Source organism: Gracilinanus agilis, chromosome 2, assembly GCF_016433145.1.
Source record: "Gracilinanus agilis isolate LMUSP501 chromosome 2, AgileGrace, whole genome shotgun sequence".
NCBI lineage: Eukaryota > Metazoa > Chordata > Mammalia > Didelphimorphia > Didelphidae > Gracilinanus > Gracilinanus agilis.
This window is the reverse complement of record NC_058131.1, coordinates 401,220,731-401,228,339: the sequence shown is the minus strand read 5'-3', so window position 1 is coordinate 401,228,339 and position 7,609 is coordinate 401,220,731.

The window sequence follows — 7,609 nt, the reverse complement described above, 5'->3', positions numbered from 1 at the left end:
TTCTTTCTTTCTTTCTTTCTTTCTTTCTTTCTTTCTTTCTTTCTTTCTTTCTTTCTTTCTTTCTTTCTTTCTTTCTTTCCTTCTTTCTCTTTCCTCTTACATTCTACCTTAGTATCATTTCTAGGACAAAAGATCAGCAAGGGCTAGGCAATTTGGGTTAAATAATTTGCCCAGGGTCACACAGGTCTTGCCCAGGACGTGGCTGAGTTCAGATTTGAAACCAGGTCCTTCCAACTTTGGGCCTGGTGCTCTATCCATCAGGGTACCTAGCTGTCCCTCTCATATACTTTTCACCTACTGGTTCTAAACAAGATCTGGCTTCATCCCTAGTCATTCTTCCCAGTACTGACTGTACCTTAACTTATACTGCCAACAATCCCTATGGAGGGGAGTTGTAATATTCCTTGCTCTCTCTACCAGACTCAGTCATGTCCAACTAGATTACTAGATCACTTCCACTGTTTACTTCCACCACTTCTACTCGTATGCTGCTGAATAGGAATAGAAGTCCTCACACAACTACACTTATTGAATACATCATAGATTTATAATTATCCAACTTCAACTGGGTCTTCAGTGGAGCAAAGCAATCCCTTTATTTTGCCTTAATTCCTTCTTACTCCCCACCGAAGCTATTCTAACCATTTTCTTTTCTCCTTTTTTTTCCCCATTAACCTTTTCTGCCATCATTCAGCAGTCATCCACTCCTACTTTGGAGTTCACCCTATAAAATTTTCAATCCTATTCAAATTTTGGTGGCTATTGTGTATTGGCCTCCAGGTCATTGACTTGGATTTCAAATACTTCAATTCTTGGCTCACATTTTTTTTTCTCTCTAACCCCTATTATTCTAGAGGGCTTCAACATTCATGGTGATGTTCCTACAAATTCCTTAACCCCCCCAACTTCTCAATTTCCTCAAATTCCTTGATTAATTACTACATTCCATCTCAATCATGTGCAAGGATTGTCACATTCTGGATCTCACAATTACCTACAATTGTCCCATATCCTTGATAAAAAACTCTTGACATTCTTCTGAACATAATCTTCTATCATTCCCATCTCTCTTTATACTTCACCCCTCCTAAATTTATTTTTTTACCTTCATCTTGACCTCTAACCGTTCTACCTCTCAGTACTTTCTCAGGCCATAACCCCTGCCCTGATTCCACTTTTTACCCCTTCCTCATCTTGATTCTGTGGTTAACCAACTCAACTTCACACTTCTTTATTTTCAAATATCTTTGCAGCTCTTCCCTTGCTAGACCCCCAGCCCTGGATTACTTCCACTGCTACTTATGTTCTGCTGAAAGGAAAGAAAGAATCACATGCAACCACAGTAATTGAATACCCTATAGACTTATAATAATCCAACTTCAATTGGGTCCTCACTACAGCAAAGCAATCCTTCCATTCCTCCTTAGTTTTTTCTTATTCCCGACATAAGCTATTCTAACCATTCTCTTTTCACCTTAAGTATCCCATACCTCCCTCTCATTGTACTCTCTCAGCTAAGAATGACTTATTTTACTGAGAGAGTTAAGGTTGTTTGCCATGAGCTCCCTAATCCCCCTTCTTTTCATTTTAAACCCTGTTAACATCATCCTCCACTCTCTCTCCCTATTATCAAGAGACCCGATCTCTGAATAATAAGGTATCTTCTTGTCAAGGCTGACTTCTCTACATGCACCTTTGATTACATTCCCTTTTGTCTTCACCAGCAAATTTTCCTGTCAATAATTCCCTCACCATCTCTAATCTTAAACTTCTTCCTATTTAATGGTTCTTTCCCTACTGCCTCCATACATGCCCAAGTCTTCCCATCATGAAAAAACCCTCCTAATTAGATCCTATTATTCATTCAAATTATCATTCTATACCTCTCTTCCCTTTCATAGTCAAGCTTCTAGATAAAGTTGTCCAAATTCATTGCTTCCACTTACTCCTCTCATCCTCTTCTTAGCCCTGCTCTGACCAGACTTTTGACCTCTTCATTCAATGGAGATTGCTCTCTCAAAGGTACCAATAATTTCTCAGTAGCTAAATATTACAGTCTTCTCTCAGTCTTTGTCTTTTCTGACTTCTGCTGTATCATATACTTTTCTCAATTTTCTACTAAGTATTTGGTCCGCTCTGGATTTTTGTAACTTTATTCCCTTTCCTCCTAATTCTTTGTCTGTTTGACTATTTTTCAGAAGCCTTTGCTCATTCATCTTCTCTATCATGCACCCTAACTATAGATGCTTCAGTCTCTGTCTTGGCCTTTTTTTCTCCTCTCTCTACAGTGTCTTCATGACCAATAAGCTTCCATGGGTTCAGTTATCATCTCTATGCCAATGAATCATAGATCTAACCCCTACTTCTGTTTGATTCTGCAACACTAACTTCTTATTGGACATTACAACTGAATGTCTCATAGAAATCTCAAAGGCAGTATGTCCAAAATAGAATTCATTATCTACCCTTCCTCTCAATCTGCACTTCTTCCAAATTTCCCAAATTCTATTTAAAGTAACACTAGTCTTCTACTCTCTTAGGCTTGTAATCTTGTCATTATCCTCAATGACTCACTTTTCCTCACCTCACATATCAAATCAATTGCTGAATCTTTCTGTTTCTACTTCCATAACATCACTCATATCTGACTTCTCTTTAGTCATGCAACTACGACCTTGGTTCATACCCTAATAATAAGCTCTCATCGAGGCTGTTGCAATGGCCTTCCTGTCACAAGTGTCTCTTCATTCCAAACCAACATCCACACAACTACCAAACTGGTTTTTAAAAATTCTAAAGCCATGTTTTCTTTTTTTCAATCAATTCCAATAATTCTCTATTGCCTCTGGAATCAAAGCTTTCTCTTCATAAGCTGATCCCAAGCTATCTTTCCAGATTTATTTTACACATTACTTCCTTTCCCTTAAGCTATGATACAGTCAAACTGGTCTTTTTTCTGTTCTTCACCACATGGCATTCCATCTCTAATATCCATGCATTTGTACTGCCATTCCTCGTGTCTGGAATACAGAATCTACTTACCTCTACTTCACAGAATCCCTCTCTTTCTTTAAGACAAATTTCATGCATCACTTTCTATGTGAAGCCTAACTTCCTCAGTAGTTAGTACCATCTTCCCTACTATCTTATATTTAACTACCTCTTATTTATCAATATTTATTATCTTCATTCATTCATTCATTCATACTCACCACCAAGTGACCAAAGTCTTCGGCACTCCAGATGGCTCAATTTTAGGAATGGATATGGTTTTATTAATGGAACTAACACCAAAGAAGTTGAATCACCATTGGCCTTGCCATTGAATACTAAGGACTACTGAACTTTTCCATCTGACTTGAAGCTGAAATTTCCTTTGTATGGTGTTCCCATATTAGAAAGTGAGCTCCTTGGGATCAGGGACTATCTTGCTTCTCTAGTTGCATTCTCAGTAGTTAATGAATATTTAGTTATTCTTTTATTTATATTTATTCTTATGTATTGATAAATATATACTTGCCTCTTATGTTAGAATATTTAAGAGTACGGATTGTCATTTTTTTGTATTTGTATTCCTAGCATGTTGACTGGTAACAAAGTAGGCCTTAATAAATGATTGTTGAACTTTAAAAAAAAACCTTACCTTCTGTCTTAGAATCCATACTTAGTATTGGTTCTGAGGCAGAAGAGAAATAAAGACTAGGCAATTGGGGTTAAGTGACTTGCCCAAGGTGACACAGTCAGGAAGTGTCTGAGGCCAGACTTGGACCCTGGACCTCCCATCTCCAGGCCTCAATCTCAATCCACTGAGCTACCTTGCTTTTCCATAAATGATTGTTGACTGACCTTTTTCACAATCCCAGATGTACTCCTCTGACATTATAGCTTACCAATGTCCTTCCAAAAACGTAGCAACCAGAACCGAACATAATACTTCTGATGTGGTCACACAGGAGACAAATGAGACTATCACCTCTTTATACTTCTCTTTATGCAATTTAAGATTACATCAGCTTTCTTAGCTGCTACAGAACATTTCTAACAAATATCAAGTATGTGGGCCACTAAAATCCTCAGATCCTTTTCAGAACTGTTATCTAATCACACCTCCCCCATATCTTGTACTTGTGGTTTTAATTTTTTTGAGCCCATGAAAGACTTTACATTTTTTTTTGTTGTTGCTCTAAATTAAATACCAAATAAAATGAACTTTTCCTTATATGTTGCAGAACAGGAGGGGACTTTCTACTCAACTGTGAATCTCTATTACACAGAACTTTTCAAGTATATAATCAATTTAATCTGTAACTTTCAAAATTCTTCTACTTTTCTGTGATTTCTTCTGACCTACCTTCTATTCTTTTCTTATTTAGGGGCAGAACCCTAACAATAGGCTACTCCTGCTTTCCACCCATTCTCCAATTGAGAAGATAAAATCTTTCTAACAAATATGTATAGGTAAACAAACTTCCACATTGTTCATGTCTAAAAATATATCTCATTATGAATCTATGGATCCCATGTCCATTATCACTCTTTCAGGAGATGGCTGGTATGCTTCATCATTGGTATTCTGTTGTTCTTAAGTCTTTCAGTGTTATTTTCCTCGCTTCTCTCTGCATCAGTTCCTACAAAAATTTCTAGGCTTCTCTAAAACTATTCTTTTCATATTCCATGACATGAATATATCATAATTTGTTCAGCCATATTCTACAGTTCTTAAGTCTTTTCAAATTATTCTGCTTATTCTATTCTGCATCAGTTCATACAAGTCTTCCCAGGATTCTCTGAAACTGTCCCTTTCATCATTTCTTGTGGTACAATAATATTCCATTATATTCATATGCCATAATTTGTTGTCATTCCCTAATTAATAGGGAATAGTCTTTGCCACTAGAAAAGAGATGTTATATTTTTATAAATATGGCTCCTTTCCCCCTTCTTTGATCTCTAGCAGTTATGTCCTAGTGTGTCAAACAGCATACATAGATTAATGGCTTCCTGGCAAAGTTCTAAACTACTTTTCAGAATGACTAGATTAGTTCACAGCCAAGTCACCAAGCCTTTATTAAGCACTGCAGCTACTATGCTAGGGCATCTAGGTGGCACAATGGATTAAGAGAGCTGGATCTGGAGTCAGGAAGACCTGGGTTCAAATGTAGCCTCAGACATTTACTACCTGTGTGACCTAGGCAAATCACTTAACTCCTATTTGCTTTAGTTCCCTCATCTGTAAAGTGATCTAGAGATCTTTGGAGAAAGAGAAAGAGAGAGAGAGAGAGAGAGATCCTGAAGAGTCAGACACCACTGAAGAACATTAGGCACTTAAATGCTACAGATACAAAGAAAGACCAAAGCATTAGTTTATAAACTCCCTCCCTCAAGGAGTTTATAAACTAATGGGAAGACAACATGAAAATAAATATGCACAAACAAGATAAATTATAAGATAAGTTAGTGATAATCTCAGAGGGAAAACACTAGTTTTAAGAAGGACTGGAAGGAAGCCAGAAAAACCAGGGAAGCCAGGAGGGATAGATAGTGAAAATGCATAGAGTCAGGAGATGCTGAGCATAGTGGATGTACACTCAGGAGCATGAATCATCAAGGAAGATGACTGTGGATTGTAGAGTAGGTGAAAGAAAGTAAGGTAGAAGAGTTAAAGGTAGATGGGGATAGGGATGGGGGCATGTTGTGAAGGACTTTAATAGCCAGAGTATTTATATTTGATCCTACAATAGGGAGTCACTAGAATTTATTGAAATTGGGGTGACAGGGGCACATGGAAAGATCTGAGTTTCAGGATAATTACTTTGGTAGCTGAATAGGAGGATGGACTGGAATTCAAATAGACTGGAGTACAAAGGCATGAAACAGGTCCACTGACAATGCATCAGTCCAGATATTTTCCAACAGCCCAACATTTGTCATTTTATTTTTTCTTGATTTTGCCAATTATTGGGTGTGAACTGGAACCTTTAATTTGCTTTTCTCAATTTTTTAATGATTTGAAATATCTTTCCACATGGTTGTTGATAGCTTGAATTTCATCATTTGAAAACTGTTTGTTCATATGCTTGAATTGTCTGTCAATGTTTTCATAAATATGAATCAGTTCTAAACATATTTTGAAATGAGATCATTATCAGAGTCTTTCTGAAAAGTTTTTTTAGTTAACTATAATAGTTTTATTTATGCAAAAACTTTTAAATTTTAAGCAGTCAAAATTGTCTAAAATTATCATTGGTGAAACTCTCTATCCCCTGCTGGTCATATATACTCTTTTCTTACCCATAGAACAGAAATTTCTTCCCTGCTCCTCTAATTTGTTTATGATGTGATCTTTTACATCTAAGGCATTTATCCATTCAGTATTATCTTGCTTAGTATAAATCACAGGAGGGGTTGGTTCATACATAATTTCTGCCAATCCCTGTTAGATCTAATCTTATTTGATTTGCTCAACAATCTAGCTTGTCAAGATCTTTTTTGAATCTTGAATGTCATACAATATCTCGATCTAGCTTTGCATCATCTCCAAGTTTGGAGAGTATGCTATCTATGTCTTTATCTAAATAACTGATAAAAATATTCAACAGCACAGATTCAAGTGTAGATCTCTTTAGCAACTTCACTGGAAGCTTTCTCACACTGACATCAAATCATTCTGACTACTGTCTGAGTTGAACTATTTAACCTATTCTGAATCCAGTTATCCAGCATTTCTACATATTTTCCATAAGAATAGTATGAGATTTTATTAAATACTTTCTTAAAATCTAAGTTAACTAGGACAGCTGGGTTGCTCAGTGGATAGAAAGCCAGGCTTAAAGACAGGAGGTCCTGGGTTAAAATTTGACCTCATACACTTCCTAGCTGTGTGACCCTGGGCAAGTTGCTTAACCCCAACTATCTAGCTTTTACTGCTCTTTTGCTTTGGAACCAATACTTAGTATTGATTCTAAGATAGGTGATTTTTTTTAAACCAAAGTAAAACAACATATCTTGAGTCATATAATTTTTACATTTGGAAGGATGGGTTTCTAGTGCAACTCCATTCCTCAGTGTAGCCCTGTCTCCTTATGCCAAGGTGGCCTGCTCAAATGACTCATTCTTCTGAATCTTCCCAACAGGATTCAGTTTTGTGCATTTTTTGGAGGCCATTGTGGAAGAGAATTCACTGCAAGGTTGTCTAAAACTTCACCATCTTATCTTACCTACCCTAATAATTTGCAGTTCTTTTGAGAACTGTTTGTTATCTTTGATCATTGAAGAATGCCTCTTGTTCCTGTCTATGTATTTAATACATTCCTCATACACCTAGAATATCAAACCCTTATCAGAAATATTTGATACAAAGATGATTTTTTCCCAATCAGTTGTTTCTGGTTGCACTGATCTTGCTCACAAAAGCTATTCAACTTAATGTCATCAAGATTATGCATTTTTTTCCTTTAACGCCTCTAATCCTTATTAAAAAGTTTTCTCTCTAGGTATACTTGTGAAATATTATCTTCATTCATTTTCCTCCAACATTTTTAGGTGACCTTTTATATTTAAGTTGATCATCCCTGGAATTCTTGTTATATACAATCAAATAATGGTATTA